Raw genomic sequence first — 21,565 nt, 5'->3', positions numbered from 1 at the left:
ACTGGACATAATTTATAACCTCATTGCCATGAACTATCCAACCTAGCACATCTGCTATTTTGATAGCAGATATCAGCTGGGCTGAGAATCTTTATTTTATAACTGCACTCTGATTTACTGTTATACACACTATTCCCAGAATCCCGATTTCATTTGTTTTTACTGTTAATATGAGTCTGCTAAAAAGTCCCGACTTTGGGTACTAAACCAAATGAGATCGGCCAATTGGAAAGTAGTATGTATAAATTTTAACATCCAGCTATTTATAGTCCTATTTCCCAGACGTGTTTCCTGACCACAGGAAAGGTTTAGTCTGGCTATAAATGACTCTCCAGTATGTGTCAGGACCTCCTTCCTGTCCTTGTGCAGCAAAAAATCTTTACTCTGCTTTGTTTTTAAATTATGCAGATCTTCCCTGCCACACACACTAAGCCACTCATATGTCAGCATTAATACACGGGAATAAATTATTAGTAGCAACATGCTCTGAGATCTCAATTCAGTGAGTGTGAAACATCAGACAGAATGTGTTACTTTTTTCCTCTTTAAATAATACACACCTAAGGGCCATGGAAGAATCTTTTCGGCCTTGGAAATGAGAATAGGGATTGAAATGATAGTCAAATCCCCTTCTATTCTCTTCTGCTTCACTCCACCACCCATAAATATCAGATGAGAGGCTGCATATTCTGGTGAATGTAGGCCAGCTTCTGTGACGCACGCCGGAGGGAGATTTGGAGCTTTGAGATATAAATTTTTCAAAGAACTAAAAGTAGCTCCCAAGAACCTGCTTAAGACAACCGCCTGCTTCAGCCTCCGACAGCATTTCCATCATCAATCTCTACTGGGAAACAAGCTGCTGTTCATCCTCCTCCTCCAGTGGCTTCACCATGCTGGGAAGGGTTCACTAGAAGGAATGGCGTACTACTGCTCTTTTCTCGCCACAAACTGTCTGAGGGCAAACCATCTTGCTACAAGCCTCAAATACCAAAATCAAATCCTGTTTCCACTGCCACATAGTTCCGTACATCTAAATGGGGAAATTTTTCAAATGGCAAACAGTAAATTAGCATAGCAGCTAACTCCTCAACTAACTAGTCTTCTTCAGAATTTGCACAACAAAATGACTAGGAAGAAAAAAAATTGTCAACATAACTCTTCTTCAACTGCTAAAAAAGCTAGCCCCTAAAAAGCCATATTTAAAGCTTCAAGCCTCATTTCTCACAGCACTCCCAGAAGAGGGAAAACAGATTTCCCAGTTTGTGAAAATCAGTGCTGCTTTCAGCAAGTTGGTAAAGACTCCAATTGCAGAAACACAAAATCAGGATCATACTAAAATAGAAGTGGTTGGTCCTTACCACCAATGTGAGACATACAGACTGTGCACCATGCTGGCTTTGTTATTTAAGAGCTGCTTCCAACATAATGCATAGGAAAGGACAAGATTCCAAAAGCATCAATGTTTAGAAATTTTATACTGTTCTACATCACATTTACATGCCACAGGCAGAGTCTGGGTAAGTCTGATGTAATGCCTTGCATAATGTATTGAAAGATTTGCTAAGGCAAATTATAAGACAATTTAAGTAGAAGAATTATCCCCTTACCACATACCTTTCTAGTCTGTTTCTGGCCAAGTCAACCCTAAACATATACCTAATGGCCCTGGCTATTCTCCCCCCGCCCCACTCTACCCTACCCCACCCCCCCACCTCCCCTATCCCTAACTGCTACAGTCACTTTGGAAATGCAGAGATGATATGCGTTCAAAAGCAGCAAAAAAATAGAGAAAGCACAAACAGCTTAGATTAGACCTCTTTTATGTTGTCTCTTCACTTTTTTTTCAGAATGTCTGAAATTGCTCATTTCATGATACATTGCCTCAGATGTCATCAATTAAAGATTTGAGTCAACAAGCATTACTTGTTTTTTTAAAAAAAAAATATCTTCAGGAGAATCACTACACTATGAAGAATTTAATCAGATTGCTTTCTACTCTAACGTTTATCAGAGAACAGCTACAGAGTGAAGAAATGGATGAATGAGGCTTAATAATCTGGGAGCATTTTAGAACAATCGGGAAAGGTAAAGTGGGCTCTCAGGAACCAGATGGCACCGAAAAACTCAAGCTCTCTTTTTCTAAATGACCAATGTTGGATATGGAGGACACACTGAATAAATTAACAATTAACAGTTCTTATGCAAGAGTAACCTGACCTGAGAACACTCTGACACTTCTATAGAATAGTCATGGACCCTCTAGCTTTAGCCAATTCTGAGTTCATTAGTTTCTTGGTGCACCTCGGTGCATGGCTTGCCACTCTAAACTATGACAGCTGTGGCAGCATTCTGCATAAGGGACTACTGTAGGGGCCACAGGACCACATGAGACAGCTGGACTAGAAAAATCAGAAATGTCAGTGGGCACTTGCTTCCCAGAATGTGTCTAAAGCCCATAAATCTTAAAACCTGGCATACTCGGCCTCACAAAACTCCTCTGCCCCCATCAACTTCCAGACTTAGTCTACTGATAAGCAGAAAGAGAAGCAAAAAATATGTAATAATTTCTTGAAAACCATTAATCTTGCTATTTGGCGCCTAGGACTCACCTCCAGCTTGAAGGGGAAAAGGAGAATACACAAAGTTACATGGCAAATGATCTTTAGAAAGCATATAATCCAACTTTCTGGACTAGAAGCTGAGAGCTACGGGGCCAGTCACCACCGATATTAATCTGCCAAAATGGCCAATGTGCTTATGAATAAACTCAGCACTGATCCACCAAGTTACAGGTCCTGACTTCTACCTCAGTGGTGCTGGGGGGTGGGCAGCCACAACTGAACAAGCCCAGAGCTCCCCACACATCACCCATCATATGTGTGGGGCACACATGGCACTCATTTCACAGCTGGATCACCTGACTTCATACACAGAGGCCAAGAACGGTAGATCTAGTAAAAGAAAAGGAGAGGGCAAAAACCATTTCCTTTCTGTTCGATTTTGCCTAAAGTCATTCCCATCCTAGGCACAAGAAAGAAAACTGTTCCTCCTGCCTCCATGTCACAAGCCTCCTGCTCCTAGGAAACAATTCTGTTACCATATAGGGCAAATCAGGTTTCACAGGAGAACCTGAGCACCTTAACACCATGACAGAATTTCCAGGAAAATGTGTTCCTAGACATAAACAAAAACAAAAAAGTACATTGGGAAACCTGTTTGGAATTTGAGAATGTGCTGTGTAGGTACGGCGACACAGTGAGAAGTGAGAAGAATGAAAGCCTCTGACTCTTAACTATAGAGAACAAACTGACAGCTCCCAGAAGTGGGGGGATGGGTAAAAGGGGGCAGGGATTAAGGAGTGCACTTACCATGATGAGCACTGAGTAATGTATGGAATTGTTGAATCATTATGTTGTACACCTGAAACTAAAAGAACACTGTATGTTAACTATACTGGAATTGAAATTAAAAACAAGAGAGAGAGAGACTGAAAGCCTCTGAATAGATCCAAAAGGAATTCAAACTTCCAATCCAGAGACCAGCTAGCTAAATGCAAAGGTTTATAATTCAGCTGAAGCTAGGAATCAGGAGATGGCAGAGCTCTTGGCCTGCCGGGCAGACCAGACAGGGCACAGATGATTGTAATTATGAAAAGACTTCTCGTAAAACCAGGGACAGCATGAACCAGGGAGGAAAACAGACCAGGCTGAGGTGTGGCTGAACAGCACTCAAGAGTCTAACAGAGACCATGGAGAATGGTAATTGTTTTTCTACCCTATAGAGAGCATTCCCCTGCATCCTCCTCACCCCGTTCCCCAAAGTGATTTGTCCTTAGTGTGTCTCAACTGCTCGTGATAAAGACCAACAAGGGAAATGAGAAAGGAGCCAGTAGTTGTCAGATCTTAAAGCATCTATGAATACTTGGAGGGTTTGTTTAAAATTAAGAAGCCCAAGCCCTACCCCAAGAGATTCTAATGCAGGCAGTTCTGGACCATGCTTTGGCAAACACTGAATGACTGTGAGGGCAATAAAAAGGGTAATTTGCTGGCCAGCACAGCAGCTCCAGATTTGTTTTAACAGCATAAAGAGTACCCTACACACTCTGCAATCCACAGAGAGGATACTGCAAAGGGGTTCTAAAGCACCACCCACATTACATTCATGGGAGAGTCAGGGCTCCGATTCGGAATACCCTTCTATGGGGCAGTCACCTTGGAGGCCAGTTAATCAGACTTAGCCAGTGCCCCACCATGCCTACTAATGAGTTTTGTTGTTTTCTTTAAAAATGACTTGTCTTGAGGCACCTGGGTGGCTCAGTCGGTTAAGTGTCTGACTCTTGATTTCTGCTCAGGTCATGATTTCAGGGTCATGAGATTGAGCGGGAATCAGGCTCCACCCTCAGCAGGGAGTCTGCTTGAGATTCTCTCTCTCCCTCTCCTCTGCCCCTCCCCCCCTCTAAAATAAATAATCTTTTTAAAAAAATGACTTATTGAAAACTTTGAGTTTGTAAAACTATGCAAAGGTATCATGAGCCAACATGTTCTGACATTTTTGTTTTTGTTGGTATAAAATTTCCTCCCAGGTACCTTCATTTTTACATGAGAGACAATCCTGGTGATATGACAGAGAATACAGGCCAGCTTTCAGGCTGCTAATCAAAACTTACCAGAAATAAAAGCCTAGCAACTTGTGTGGAAACCAGCAGTTGCCTCCATACCAAATCAGCCTGCTGCCATGGCAGTTTCCTTGGAGCTGAAACACTCTTTGAAAGTGAGAAAAAATATCTCTGAACAAAGAAAACAAGTCCTTCCAACAGTGAGAAGTGCTAGTCTGAAAAGGAAGAGTCTATTTAATTCCTTTAGTCCTAAAAGCAAGTAACTGTTACTCAAATGGCTTGGAAGAGTGGCAGAAGTCCAGAGGTATCCTATACCTTTAAGCTGAGACTAAAGATGGGTTGGAAGAGAAATTCTGAACACTGCTGAGTTCTTGTCTGAGAAACTCAACTACTGTAGGACCCTGGGTAAATCACTGAACCTCTGAGGCTCATTTTACAAATGTGTCAAATGGGGATAATATTCCCTGCCATTTCTCCTCATAGGAGGTGGTAAAGTTTGAGTGACAGAAAACACGAGAGAGCTTTTCAAAAAATATTAGTCAATAAACAAAAATTTTTGATTGCTACTCTGTTATTCCTGTAAGGCTTTTAAAAATTGAAAGAGGAAGTAGTCGCTCTACCCATTGGTGACCTACTCATGAATCTTTTTTTTTAAAGTTACTATGCTAGGGGCACCTGAGTGGCTCAGTTTGTTGAGCATCTGCTTTCAGCTCAGGTCATGATCTTAGGGTCCTAGGATCAAGCCCCATGTCGGGCTCCCTGCTCAGAGGGGAGTCTGCTTCTCCCTCTCCCTCTGCCCTTCCCCCTGCTTGTGCTCTCTCATGCTCTCTCTGTGAAATAAATAAATAAATAAAATCTTTAAAAAAAATAAAGTTACTATGCTAAAAGCAAGGTCCACAACGGCCAACTATGGAAAGAGCCAAGATGTCCATTCACGAATGAATGGATAAAGGAGGATGTGGTATATATACACAATGGATACTACTCAGAGAAGATGAAATCTTACCATTTACATCGACATGGATGGAATTGGATGGTATTATGCTAAGTGAAATAAGTCAATCAGAGAAAGACAAGTATCATATGGTTTCACTCATACAAAGAATATAAGAAACAGTGCAGAGGATCATAGGGGAAGGGAGGGAAAAATGGAAATGGGAAGAAATCAGAGAGGGAGACAAACCATGAGAGACTCTTAAGTATGGGAAAGAAACTGAGGGTTGCTGGAAGGGAGATGAGCAGGGGGATGGGTTAACTGGATGACGGGCATTAAGGAGGGCACGTGATATGATGAGCACTGGGTGTTATATGCAACTGATGAGTTACTGAACTCCACATCTGAAACTAATGATGTTCTATACGTTGGCTAATTGAATTTAAATTAAAAAAAAGAAAAAGTTACTATGCTAAAGAAATGTTAATGTCAATGAAATTGATCAGTATTTAGAAATCAAGTATAGGAGAGGAGATGTTATTTGTGCCTAAAAAATCTAAACCTCAAATACTATCTTCTATCATACATTTTTCTGAAGCAAAGAATAGAAATCATATGAGGAAGCACAACATTTTTTTTAAGATTTTATTTATTTATTTGAAAAAGAGAGGGAGGGAAAGAGGGAGAGAGAGCACAGAGGGAGAGAGAGAAGCAGACTCCCTGCGGAGCAGGGAGCCTGATGCGGGGCTTGATCCCAGTAGCCTGAGATCATGACCTGAGCTGAAGGCAGCTGCTTAACCGATTGAGCCACCCAGGTGCCCCGGAAGCACATTTTTAACTACTACACTTTCTCCATGGAATGATCATACAGTGAAATGACTGGTCATCCTATTTACATGACAGAGAATGTGAGTAGTAGGAACTAGAAAGAAAAAGAAGACATGGAAATTTAACATTGTGGCAAGAGACTGTACATAAAACTATCCTCAGCTCATCTATGCTCTTCTGTCCCTCAGTATCTTTATATTAAAAATTCTCTTACCAACCTCCTCTAACCCAACCTTCACTTACCCAACCACCACAAAGAGGCAATGCTCTTCAGTCCCTCCACAAACCATATGGCATGGTGCCCATTGAATCCCCAGGGAGGCTACCTCCAGGCTGCCTGTGCACCTGTGTTCCCATTAGCTGAGTCATGTGCCCCCAAAGCCAATGGTGTTGGATTCCAGACCTGTATATGCCAGCTCTACTTGTTATTGTTAATTATATAATTGAATTAAATATTATGTAAACCCCAGAAATGTGAGAGCAAAAAGCAAGAGTGATCGTATCTATGGAAACCAAGATAAATGCTTTAGAAAGATCTGGTAAAGGCAAGTAACTAAAAATATGTCTGTCAAATTAAGAATGAGTAAAGAATTGGAAAAAAAATCTTAAAATTTTAGGATTCTTCACTCAGGCTGCTTCACAAGAGTCTCTGGGTCCTTTCCCTAGAGAAGAGATTGAAATTGCCAAGCATGGAGGAGGCAGATTGATTGCAGCTTATGCAAGAAAGTCCATGAGGAACTCCAATGAGCAGATACAAAGAGAAGACCGCAGTCATATCGAAAGACAGGGGAGTGTGCATAAAGATTTCTTTCATCATCTTTTTATGGCTCTGTTTTAACTGACTCTTTATATTTAAAGACCCCCATAATAAAACATTAAAAAAAAAAAAACTTTCTGCTTTTATTCCAAGAATTCAAATCTCAGAAACCAGGGGGGAAAGACTCTTAAAAACAAACTCCTTCAAAAATTTGGAGATCTTTTTAGAAAAACATCCAACATCTTTCATAATATCCAAAAAGAACTGCCTGAATAAGTAATGCAGTAAAGAGAGAGAGATTGTACCTCAATGTTTATAAATATATAAAGAAATAGCAGGCCAAATTGAAAAAAACTTGAATAAAACACAAAGACCAAAATACAAGATAAGGGAAATCATAGTAAACAAGGAAGAACAAGAGGAAGGTGTGAAACTAAAACCACACTGGACATTTGGTGAAATGAAAAACAAATGTGAGAAAATTAAGCCGCAGTTAAAATGTGGGTTTTGAAAAACTACCTCCTGACAGAAACTGCGCTTTTTTGAACAGTTTTTTTTTTAAAAACTGTGATTTTTAGGTATTTTCTTTCATCCACAATTTTAGGAAAAGTAATATAGACACAGGGTACAACACTCAGAGACAACAAATGAGTAAATATTGAAAAGCAAGTCTCCCTCACATCCTTTGCCTTCAGCCACCCATTTGTCCCCAGAGGCAACTACTACAACCAGCTTCTGTTTCCTTCTACGGACAGTGCATGCATACAAGCATGGATGTATGTAAATAATAATATAATTTTAAGCACAAAACTCTGGACAAATACAGATATTTCTAATAAATCTATGTATAGGTTCTTCAGAAAATCTCAGTCCACTGTTGCAGAACTACATCGAAATTCCACAGGTACCATTTTTGGGAAATGAATTCCATCCAAAGTCATATTTTCACAGCATAAAAATAGGAATGGGAAAAATAATAGTGCTCCTTCTCAAAGAGCAAGTCAAATCAGAGGTCTCTAGAGAGTATTTATGTCAAAAACAAAGCTGGCTAGATGACAGGTTTGATCTGTTACGGCAATTCACGTCTTCCTGTTGCCATGCCCTTTTTAAAAACTGGCATACCATACATACAATGTGGTAATCGGTGTGGGAATTCAAAAGAAAAACACAAGCACAAACAGCAAGGGAGAGGAGACCTCCACGGGTCTCATACCACAGGCTTTTCTCGTCCAAGTGCGAACTCTGCATCACCGTCCAGAAGGTTTTGGAATCTGATTAGTTGTCATGTTCAGAGTAGATCCTTCTCTTGGACAAACTCACCACAATGTAACTCATAAGATCTACATGCGTATGTGTATGTACATGTAAACACATACACTTACAGAATGCTGAAGTATTCATGTACAGGGAGAACTCTGTCAAGGAGCCTTCAACACTCAACACAGGGGCAAGTGCATTTTCTTTCTGTGGGAACAGCACATGAAAACCAAATAACAGAACTACAGAAGAACTGTCATTTCTGCCTATCCAAATGCGTTCCTCTTTATTCTGATTACAGACTTTTACTTCTGAGAACTTTTCATTCCCCATTAGCAGAACCTATGCTTAGATGGTTGGGTGGGCACGTGTCCCAGGAGTGGCCGGTCCCAGGGCTGAAAGAGAGCCCATAGTTGGCAGGATGGTTAAACTGTGAGAATATGAGCAGGGAGATTCAGAAAGCCCCCTCAAGAAGAGAGAGCTTTGACTGAAAATGAAGCCAAATGGGTGAGCGGAACCAAGAGATGGAGAGAGACATTGCTTGACAATACCTTTTAACATTGAAGTCAAGCCATATCTGAGACCAGGATACGTACTGAACTTTTCACTTATGAGAAACAATAAACTCCTTTCTTAATCCACTTTGAGGTGGGATTCTATCTCTTGCAAACAAAAATAAGTCCTGATTAATGTATAAGTATTTTCACAGAGAAAATGGAATTGGACTAAGGAAGGTTTATAATATGATTTGAATGTTTCATCAACATTAAAGTAGCTTAATGCATCCACATCTGGGCAAGCCAGGGCTCTTCCTTGGGCATCCTTCTGTCCTTCAACATCTGACTGACCCCACTTGCACTGACACATTCTCTCTAAACCATGCTCATATGTTCAGCCTGCCTGGCAAACCTGTAGTCATTCTGTCTCTGCTCCATTTAACTAACTCTCAGAGGGCAAATCACATATCCCTTGTTCCCAAGTTCTTAGGGTATGCTTCACTGGATCCCAAGTACTGAGAGTAATGGAAAACCACTTAATAGATTATTAAATTCTATGGCACCCACGAGAACTCATAACTCATCCAAATTAAATGCTATGAATTTCTTCCAGTGAATTCTAGCATCAAAAAATCATTTACTGTAGCAAAATGACACTCAACGGTTTCCAACTATGAGAATATATCAATGATATTTTCAATTAAGGTGAACACATAGCGCAGATACTTTAAGGTGGGTTCTCCAAACCCATATTATTTTGATGATAAGGCGTTATTTATGCTCACGTCAATTCATAGGACAAGACAAAAGTATACACCTTTATAAGTTAAGCCCCTATTAGAGCTACCTGTTAGGCAAATAATGGCTGCAGTGTATTACTTTTCTTCCTCCTTTCAGGCACAAATCCTGAGTTCGATTCTTGAGTGCCTCCGTCCAGCGCCACTTCCCAGCTCCTTGTCCCAATTAACCCAAGCCGTAGAGAGGTGCAAACAGTTTCTCTTCAAGCTATTGTCATCATTTGTTTTTGTGTCTCTCCCACTAGACTCAGCTCTCTGGAAGACTTGATCACTAGTCTAGCACGGTGTCTGGCTGACACTCTATAAACGTTAGTTTGTGTGGATTTAATTAACTACACTTGTCAGCAATTTACCAGAATATCTGGTCTGTGACCTTTATGTCACTGTGTGGTTTCAAGCATCAAGGAAAATACTAGAGAGGAGTCTTACAAACTTGACATCTGCCCTCCCTTCAAGAACAAAGGGTCCAGAAACAGTTTCTTGTGGACAAGTTTTCAACCTCTGTAAAATATATCCTGCAACCCTGGCTATGGCTATCAGGCCCAGGGGTTGGTGTCTAACCTAAAAAAGGTGTCAGATCTCAGACTGGACATGAGGAAGACCACTGGCCTTCAACGTGGCCAGGCATGACAGTTTAACCCCAGGAGGGACAAAGTGTACCGAACAGTGATGAAGCCCCTCGGTAAGACCCTTTCTCAGAGTGTGTGAATGCAACTCCGACAGAGAAAGACGTCAGAGACCAGCACAGAAAAAAATCAAGAGAAAGTAAAAACTGAAACTCTAAAGCAGGAGAAGCCAAGAATAACCCAAAGCTAGGAGGCCTTAAGGGGAAGGAAGTTTGTAAGACTACAGAGAAAGCGTGGAAGGAGAAGGCACAGCAAGAAGCTGCGACGAGTATGAGGAAAGTACTCAGGCCACTGTAATGTGGTCTCAAATTTCCTTCACAACAGCATGAGGTCAGTGGATCAAAAGGCCACATGAAGAGACAGCGCTCTAAGTTTTCCAGTTATCTTTACCTCAGCTAACTGAGGTTGTAATGATCAAAATGGACATTAGACATAGGCTTTTTTATTGTTGAAATCTAAGATGTTCAAGATTTGTGAGTTGACAGGGGCGCCTGGGTGGCTCAGTCATTAAGCGTCTGCCTTCAGCTCAGGTCATGGTCCCAGGGTCCTGGGATCGAGCCCCACATTGGGTTCCCTGCTCAGCAGGAAGCCTGCTTCCCCCTCTCCCACTCCTCCTGCTTGTGTTACCTCTCTCGCTGTGTCTCTTTCTGTCAAATAAATAAAATCTTTTAAAAAAAAAAAAAGATTTGTGAGTTGGCAAGAAAATCTTCAGGGGTACCCCATCCTTTCATGAAGGGGTATGATCTAGCATGTTCCCCAGGCTGCTCTCAGGAACGGGCCCCAGGCTGGATTCTGCACTCAGGCACAGTTTATTTGGATGAGCTTGGCTGTCCAATGCCAACACGAAGTTTAAATGAATCCTGCCTCCACAACATTGCCATGTTTGCCTCAAGTGACTCTCTTAAGCAAAGCAAGGAACATCCAAAAGGGCAGAAATATAAACTCTATTAAACATCCAAAAGGGCAGAAATATAGACTTTATTTAATTAAAAATAAGTTGTGGGTATATTTTTATGCCCTTTTACAAATGCACATTTGGCTTTCATATCTAGGGGAGGGGAGTTGATGGGAGACCTAGAGCCCTCACCTTCCTCTAACTCCTGGGTGTGTTCATTGGGGCTTTAGACTCGGGTGGTATTACACAGAAACCAAAAAGAAAAGTGGCTTGACCAAGGGCCATATTTATGTCTTAATATCTAACAGTCCAGAGGTAAACCAGTCCATGCAGGAAAAACTTCCACTTCTAATTCCAGACGGCTATGTCAAGTCTCACCATCCCCTAGTCAGCAGGAAAGCAGAGAGAGCAATGGGGGGGCCCACCCTTTCCCCACTGGCTCGATTTTACCCCATGATCATGCCTAGCTTCAAGGGCAGCAAGGAAAATAATCTCTCAGCTAGCAAGCAAAGGACAAATGAGTGAAATTTATACCATCATACATCATTTAAGGGCCTCCTTCTCTGTGCAGCTCCCATCACTTGAGGAAACTTGAGTGAGATCTATTCTTCACAGTATGGATGAGTCTAATACAGCAAATCAACTCACTGCTTAAATACCAATAAGATAGGTGGGGGGATGGGGTAAACTAGGTGATGGGCATTAAGGAGGACACCGGATACAATGAGCACTGAGTGTTAGATGCAAGTGATGAATCACTATATTCTACACCTGAAACCAATAATACACTGTTAACTAAATTGAATTTAAATAAAAATTTTTTAAAAATAATTAATAATACCAATACCAAATCCACTATGAAGTCACTACAGAAAAGAGACAAATGTTTACAAAAAGAGAAAAGAAAAAAAATCAGTAAAGGCCCTGAAAGATCAGATAACTATTATATTCAGCAAAATCTGGATGACCTGAGAAAAGAGGGTTCCTAACCTTCTTCAATCACCTTAATGAGAGATACCTGAATCACATGGGAACCTAACTCTCCTTGCTCCACACTGAAAGACCCCAAACAGGTCAGTGTAATTAGTAAAGCCACTGGTTAAAAAATAAAGTCATCTTTATCAGTCTTAACAAACGGCACTACTTTGTTTGAGTTGCCATAACAAATACCACAAACTGGGTGGCATAAAAACAGAACTTTATTGTCTCACAGGGCTGGAAGCAAGTCCACAATCCAGATGTCAGCAGGGTTGGTTCCTCGTGAGGTCTATGAGGAAAGGATCATTCTAGGCCACTTACCTTGGCTTGTAGATGGCCATAGTCTTACGTCTCTTCACAATGTCTTCCCTCTATGTGTGGCTCAGTGTTGAAATTTCAACTTTTTATAAGGACACCTGTATGAGTGCCCACCTAATCACCTCATTTTAACTTGATTATCTCTGTAAAAACCCCACCTCAAAGTAAGTTCACCTTCTGAGGTACTTGTGGTTAGACTTCAACATATGGATTTGCTGGGGGCGGGGAGGATTGGAGCACACAATTCAACCCCTAACACAAACTCAGAAGCCCTATACAGCTGAGACCAAAGATTGCATATTCACTACATTCATTATAACCTTTTTAAAGCCTTTCTATTGGAAAATATAACAGATACAGAAAATGCATAAGACCTAAATATACAATGTCATAAATAATTATGAAATAAGCACCTGCATAACTGCCATTTGGGTCCAAAACATTTGAGCATTGTCAATAACCGGAGCCCCATAGGCCTCTTCCTGATCACAAATCTCTCCTTCTTCCAGAAGGTATAATATCATTACTCTTAGGAAAATGGCTTCCTTCCTTTCCTACGTAAGTCTTACCATTTCTGAATACATCCCAAAACAACATGGTTTGGTTTTACCTATTTTTGAACTGCCTATGAATAGAGTTATATTGTCATCTATCATTTGGGATCTTCTATCCCTCAATATATTTGTAAGATTTATCCATAGATTTATATTTTTTAATGGTTCCAAACAATAGGTTAATGACAATTAACCTATATCCAATATTGTTGGTCAAAACTATATTTTCTCTGGTATTTACCATTCTCACTCTCCTCTAACATCCCCACAGCTTTCCATGTCTATATCACAGTCCTATCTGTATCTACAAACTACTCTAAACTTATTCTTACAGTTTTTTTTCTTACAAAAAAAGCCTTTTGTGCTTAAAACTTCTGTGTAGACAGATTATAAGACAAGCAATTTTCTTCAGTGTTACCTCTGCAGACATTTTCCCAGAAAATACTCATAGCAAAGTATATTTACCAATTGACTTGATATGTCGCAGGCAATGCTGTAATACTCTAGGTTGAACTGACCCACAAGCCATTTCTCACAAGGTATGTGAACCACCAGGAAAAGGTGAGAGAGGGTACAGCTCAGTGGTCTGAGGGGACAGTCATTTGCCAGGGTTTAGTTGACAGGTTTCACTGATGAGGAAAGGACCTCAAAGGAAAGATGACAATGTAACCTGCGGGGCTATGTGGACAAAAGAGGCCTGCCCAATTCTTGGGTTTTCAATGGTAAGAGACTTGCTCCTTGGTCAGTTCTATTTGAGATTTGCTTAACTTAAGGTCTCAGCACTCTGTCCTTGCTTGCCTGCTCACCTTTCAGTCTGCAGTCTCAGGCTGGACTCTGACACTGGTTTGGTTATTAACTCATCCACTTGTTAACGCCCGGGCCCTGAAGAGGCCGACTGACTTTCTATCCTTCGGTTGGTATTGTGAGCTTAGATCCTAATTCCTGCTTCTAAGTCTCCATGCAGACTTCATTCTTGATCCTGATAATCAAATGTATTTTCCAATCCCAACTTAAATTCAAGTTCTAACAGTGATGTGACCCCCCGTACAAAATGAATCACAACTGGAAAGCTGGGTGTTTTTTTTTTTCTGTCACTCTAGATTTATCTCTATGAAGTAGAGATGAGCTAAATAAAAAAGGAAATTAAGAAATTACTACAGACATGAAATTTTCACTAAAGGTCTTTAAATAATAAAACAGCTTCTCTTTTCAAATTTATTATCAATTTTTAGTCTCTATAAAGTTATCAGGAATAAAGGGAAAACCACTCTTATTTCTAACACTCAGAGATAATCACTGTTAACATTTTGACACATATCCTTCCAGACTATTCTTTTCTATTCATAAATAGATAAATAGATACAAAAATGAGATCATGTTATAATTTATATTATTTTGTGACTACCTTTATTGCCTTAAAAAAAAAAAACCTATATATAGCTTTTTATCCAATGAGGTCATTTGCAGAAATTTTAACTAAGAAATAACTAAGGCTACCTTTTTTTTTTTTAACTAAAGCTACATCTTAATTAAGTTTTAGTTAAGGCTATTTCAGGAATGTTTAAATCCTATAGTGAGACATAAAATAGCAAATATTCAACAACTAAATTGTGGAACATCTATGAGGTGGACTGCAATGCATCATATTAAGAATGATGTTGTTGGGGGTGCCTGGGTGGCTCAGTAGGTTAAGCACCTGCCTTTGGCTCAGGTCATGATCCCAGGGTCCTGGGAGGGAACCCCATGTGAGGCTCCCTGCAGGAAGCCTGCTTCTCCCACTCCCTCTGCTGCTCTCCCTGCTTGTGCTCTCTCGCTCTCTGTCAAGTAAACAAATAAAATCTTTAAAAAAAATTTTAAAAATAAAAATTTAATTTAATTTAAAAATCTTCATAAAAAATGAGGTTGAAAAGTATATTTTTATATGGAAAAGTGCAGGCTAAAAACAGTATGCACAGACGATTGCTTTTTAAATTAGTGTGAATATCTGTATGCATACACATATATAGAAAAACACTGCCACGAAGACTGGTGATGTCATGGAGAATTTGTTTCCTTCAATTTGCTTAAATGTATTTCTAATAAACACATATTACAATCATTTAATAAAAGCTATACAATGTTGAAAAAAATACAAAGACCAAAGACCATCTTCTGGCAAAATGTTTTCTTTATATCATCACTTTTAATGGCAAAATAGAATTCCATTGTAAGAATGTACCATAATTTATTAGGCATCTATTTAAATAATATTTTCCATGAAGGTATATGTTTGATGAATGAGAACATTCCATTCTGATCTTCTGTCCTGGTAATTTGTTATAGTTTAAGACCAAATACAGTCAACTACAACAAGATGCTAAAGAAACCTTAGTTACACCCCAAAAGATTAATGACTGAAAAGAATTTCTAATAATATCAATAAAGATTTTAAATCTTTCATGCCTCATCGCTAGCCAGCAAGACAGTGCTAAACATTCAAACTTCTGATTAGGATAAAATCTAAGAATTTGTCTTCTTGCCCAGTATTTTTACTGCCATCGTCTCCATAAGCAACTAGGAAATTCAATGAAATCCAAATGTTCCTCTCATCTCCATCACAACAGACCAAGTAAACAGCTCTATCTGCCTAATATGTTAGGAAAGAGCCAAAGAAACGCAACACCTCAGGGACCAAAAAAAAAAAGTTTCACAGTGAAAACAACTAAGAAACACGCCCACCTCATTTTATTAGGAAGAAACACAATAACTCTTACAGCCAAGGACAGGGGCAGGAGTTAAGGAAAAATAGTAATTAGAAGGAAAAATAGTAATTAGATACAATTCTTCACAAGCATTTGTATGAGATATTAAAAGAACAAAGAATTTCAAGCTATACAAAGTGGCAGACTATAGAAAACACAACTATTTTGAATCACTCCACCCTAGGAAATGGAAAGACTAATATTTGTAGACACCACCAGGCAGAAGTTGGCTTCTGTTTACCACTAAAACTCTATTCCAGATGATAACTCAGAACAAACACTTGAATTTAATATGCTTCTTTACATATGTGTAATTTCTCCCCACAAGATGTAAAGATTTATAGCTCTACAATACCATACAGTTTCAAGATATCTAAATATAGTATCTGATAACTTTGTTTAAATGGTAAACATGATTATAAATTTCTTTTAAACTCAGATGTATAATAACTACTCCCTGATTTATAAGAGAATCAACATGAATTGAAAATTACAGTAAATGTTGAGGGAATGTAATTTACTTAATCATACATTCTTTTCATGGGCCTCTACAATCCGACTTCAGGATCCAAATCTTGCCAAAAATGCTCTTTTCCCATGGTCATCAGTGACTTCATACCATATGCAATACTTCTCATTCCTGAATTTTCTTTTCCTAGCATTTCTTTCTGTTGAGTATTGCTCTTTCTTAACATTCTCTACTCTCCAGCTTTTATAACAATATACAATCCTGAATCACTTCTCTCCCTCTCTTCCCAATCTGTTGTTAAGTCAAACATTACCTAGAGCCCAATACAAGATGGACACAACACAATGTCCTATAGATAATGAAAGATCAAGATATGCCTGGTCCTTGAGGAGAGAGATGCAGGAAACTAATATTTCAGGCCAAAATGATAAGAATTATAATGACCAAGTTGGTGTAAGAATATCAGTGAAAGATATTTTAAGTTTTAACCAGAATTGAAGATTTATGGTCAAAGAAGGCTTCCTGGAGGATGTGATGCTGACCAACCACGTTTGTGCCAGACACTTTTATATTTCCCAAAGTAGTCCTCGGGCCCTCAACTGCCTGGAAATCCTTCTAGATTTTCCCTGGGCAGCTCTCCGGTCCACTTCCATGACAACTATTTCTTACTTTCTCCACTCTCAAAATTTTCAGACAGCCTCTGTTTGCCTCATTCACAGTAGATGACCTAAACTTCAACTTCAGAGAAAACAGAAATACAGTCCATCAGCAGAAAAGTCTTACTATTACAAGGTGAAACACAGAGTACAGAGGATGGTACAAAAGTTGTTTTATAGTTCTCTAAATCCCAGTTCATAACATGATCACTTTGGGAGGCACAGGGAAGTCCTTCCCCTCTTCTGTTTCCCTATGGTCCTCAAGTGTCTTCGCTCCTATCCAGAGCCCCAGGTTCACTCTCCTCTTCCTCTGCTATGACTCAGAATCTTCACCATTTGGTTGCACTGGATTTTCCTTTGGTGGAGCAAGGTAGAGGCCAGCATGGCAGTGAAGGGGAAGATCCTTTCTCTTCAGAGAATGAGGAGAAACGAACTTCTAGATCCAGCCTGAGAATGAAGTCTCTAGGACCCTCTCAACATAAACCTAGATCCAAAAATACCTCCAAATCTCCATCCTGCTCTACCAAAGCTGTTCTCATTAACCTAACCTGGTCAAGCCCCAGAAGAAAAATGGCTGTGCTCCAAAGCCCAGAAAGACTGGGTACGGTGGGCCCAAAGGGAAGAAAATCCAATCCTTTCTCACAAGCTGTCATGTTTTACTACAGCTGCTTTCTAGGAATCAAATTTAGATACACTGGAAGCTAACAACTGTTTCTGCAAATCGTTAGAAAATGTATTTCACGTGCAAACAACAGTTCTCCAAAACTATTCAAATTCTTTTGTTCAAATTCTTCTCACAGTATGGATTACATGCAGTAATTCTACTATACCTGCAAGAGATTTTAGAATCCAGTTAATTGAAGTTGTGGGTTAGCCGACAAAAGTCAAAAACTTAAGTCTATAACTCCCCTATAAAACTGAAGACACTTAGACTCTTCCAAGTTCATTCATTTCTTCAGCAAATATGTGTAAAACACCTATCACATGCCCAATACAGCCCTAGGCTCTGAGCACACAGTGGAGAATAAAACAAATATGTCCACTGCTTAAAGACTATTGAGAAGACAGACAAAAAACAAGTAAACAAGTAAACAGAGCATTACAAATGGTAATAGGTGTTTGTATTACATCCTGCAACAAAATTATACCCCCGGGCACTACTCGATTGCCATCGGAATGAAGCAGTGACCAAGAAAACATGGTAGAAAATTGCACCAAATTGTTGGTCTAAGGGACATAATGCATTTAAACTCTGATTTGCAAAGCAACTGTCTGGAGAGGACTTCAGGCTGATGACTCACTAGACCAAAGGAGACTCTTACAGACCTTTACATTTAATCAAACTGATGCCCCAAGGACTGCATAAGTTTTTCACCAGAGACAGCGTTACCTTGAGCCATCAACAATATTCAACCCACACAAGCCTCAAAACACATTTATATGCTAGTGTCATTTCCACATAACCAATAAAATCTCTTCAGTCAGTAACCTCAGTATCTCACTCAAATCACCCAGCCCCAAGTGCCACAGAAGACAAGAAGCTATTCACCTAGAAGGGTATCTATCTCCCAGGCATCTCAGATGTGGGTGGAGAGGGTTTTTGTTTTTAAGATTTCTGAATTACAACGGCAGAAAACAAGCAACTCCCGATTTACACTCATTGGCTCACTGACTTCTCAGTAACATTTTTGAGGTCCTGGAAATTTGAGAGAAACATCTCCTAACCCTCACTTGAAGCCCTGAGACCTAAATCAAAGAAGGAGGCAGGTAGTCAGGTAGGAGAATTCCACCCTACCAAAAAATATCTGCACTTCCCCACCCCTCCCTGCCCAGATCTGGGCTTTGCACAAAAGGAAAGCAAACTACTCCCTCGTGCTGCTTTCTAGGGCAGCAGGGAGCTGCCCCCCATCTACCAATACTTCTTTTCTTGTACCAATTCCACTTTAATTCCCACCAACTACACTTCCCAGCATGCAGTGCACCAATAAGAAGTCAATCGTTGGAGCTTAGCCTAGAAAAACAATAAGCAATACATTCTGTGGTGTGCAAAACTGCTGGCTTGGAAATTACTTGTAGGTTTCTCAGATCATCCAGGAATAAATTCTCACCTTTATAAAAAGATAACAAAGACAAGGCATCAGAAAATCTCTGCTTTAGACAACAGATCCATAAACGATAAAGACCACAGGAACACAATGCACTCTTAGCCCTCTAGCTTAAAAGCCAAAGGAGGATTACAAAACCTACAACAGAGCCCTGAATAAGTACACCAGGAATAAAGATAAGTATGTCCTACATCAAGAATGAACAGATTCCCCTCGTGTAGGACTAAGCAAAGAAAAAAATGTCAATATGGATCCTATCAAAACATCTCACTGCATAAAAGACATGAGTTATATGTAAAATGTTATTAGATGATAAGAGTTCAGTTTGGATCCATGGAAAAAGGAAGGACTAGATAACAAAATAACAATAAAAATCACATTTCATGGCCTTCTTCATGAAAAATAATTCCACATACCGCAACCATTCAAAGACGATTAATAATTCACTGAAGCCCTTTTCACCACAGTTAATGTTACTGCTTTACGCATATCCTCTCTTTTTCCTGACTCTGACTACATGTTGGCATATCCTCTATGTAAAATGGAATATTCTCAGTTTTCTGGACATGTAATCCTTCCTGGCTATGATCCAGCTGATGAATCTGCCAGGCTGAAAACACTGTGCCTTTGAAGGCCAAGGACTGCCATACAGTGATGACAACAAAAGATGATGCTTACCTGGCAAAGAATCACTTGGAAATACACTTGATGGACAAAACTATCAGAAGCTACTTAAATCCCTATTTAGTTTACCTGGAGCAGCCATTAAAAAAAACTGGTAAGGAATTATTTAATATACCAAATGTATATGGTAATGTGTACTTAATATTCAATGGGCACCTACTCTGTGTCAGGCACAGTATTGGCCTATTAATATATCATCTCATTACGATGGGCCTCACAGCAACCCCGAAAGAAATCAATTAACCTTATTCTTACAAGTATGTAACTCAAAAATCAGAGGTTAAAAAACTGCTACTAAGTCACAAAACTAACAAGCAGAAGAGGTGGGATTCAAACCCATACCCAGCTAATTCCAAACAAAATCCTCTTTTTCATGCCACTATACTGCCGCCCTCTGTCCGCTCATTACCCGCAGCTCCCGGTGGGCCTCCCACCGAGTGAGCCAGTAAGATGTCGCTGCAGTCGGGCACTGGCTTAAGGCATTTGCTTCAACAGCACATTTATGAGCCTATCAGAGGCACATCTGACCCACCCACCCCTCAGAAATATCTAGAGATGTGAGAGACCCATGAGGGGAGGAGGCTCGATTTCTTCACCATCACCCCATCACCTCTAGATATAAGTGAAACATCTAAAAAGCTGGGAAAACCTGGGTTATGTCAAGCTGCCATCAACATTATCAAAGCCAATGCCAGGCTAATATGAATCACTGACACCTAATGTTCAGCTGAGTACTACACACAGGGTAATGCAGTAAATCAGCACCTCTGCCCCAACCCTCCAGCCTTGTGAAATAGAGTGGCCATCCTGCAAACAGAGGCAGCCGAAAGTCTCTCCATACAAGTGGAAGCATGACTTCAAAATTTTAACCATTGGTATCAACAAAATACAAAGAATATATAAAGCAAGGAAAGGGGAGGAAGTAGTTGAGCACTCTAGCCTACGACTAGCACAATCACTTAAAAATCACATTTTTAAAAAAATAGTATTCTTGGTATCTTGGAAACATCTCTTTAAGTCTTCTTGGAAGGAGCAATGTGGGAAGGTTAATATCTAACAACGATATTGTGCCAATACACATTTACAGAATACATGTGAAATGCTTTCACTCTAAAAGGATTTTCCTAAATATGCTATTTAGTATGGGCAGGTACTTCACAAAATGAGCCTTTATCACCCAACCAGCTATGTGCAGAAAGGGACAGACTTACAAAAATGATTTCCAGTGCTTCCCAAACCTAATTTGTATGTGAACCACCTGGAGATAGTGTTCAAATGCAGATTCTGATTCACTAGGCTAGAACAGAGCCGAAGATTTTGCTTTCCTAACAAACACCCAGGTGACCTTGACGTGCAGAGACCAACCTTAGCAGCAAAGATCTCAGCCACTGTTTCTTCACTAAAATGCCCATGCTCCCCATACTAGCGCCAGGAAACTGAGCTTTACACAGATTATTTATTGTGCATTCATATTTTTGATAATCTAAAAAATATACATTTTACTAGTTCAGTAACAAGACTTCTCTTCTGCAGAAAAAATTGACAGGCGCTTCCAGATAATTGGTTTTCTTTAGTCAGCTTTTTTCCAAACAGAGTCTGCAGACATTTTTTTGGTGGGTACTCAAGAAGAATTTTCCATAAAAGAGGTCTAGGTCCATACAATGACTTCTCGATTAGTTTTACCTTATTTGGCAGCATAGCCAACATCCAGCTGCAGGAAAAGGACTGCCATCTGGGAATGGACCAAACGTTAGGAGGAAGGGTGAATTCTGAAAATCACAGAATTTACTGATTTCCTGTCCCCCAAACCTCTGACATGGATTACTGAACAAGTGGTCTGTGAGAACTTAGGGG

At 39.8% G+C, this 21,565-nt stretch overlaps 1 protein-coding gene across 5 annotated transcripts in view; it reads right to left on the bottom strand.

The window, feature by feature from the left end:
- HECW2 (HECT, C2 and WW domain containing E3 ubiquitin protein ligase 2) overlaps positions 1 to 21,565 on the bottom strand; it is a 349,247-nt gene that overhangs the window by 301,483 nt on the left and 26,199 nt on the right. The window lies entirely within an intron of this gene.

Source organism: Callorhinus ursinus, unplaced genomic scaffold, assembly GCF_003265705.2.
Source record: "Callorhinus ursinus isolate GAN/ISIS: 27379988/994484 unplaced genomic scaffold, GSC_fseal_2.0 scaffold2, whole genome shotgun sequence".
In the NCBI taxonomy this organism is placed as follows: domain Eukaryota; kingdom Metazoa; phylum Chordata; class Mammalia; order Carnivora; family Otariidae; genus Callorhinus; species Callorhinus ursinus.
This window is presented reverse-complemented; position numbering and strand designations above follow the sequence as displayed.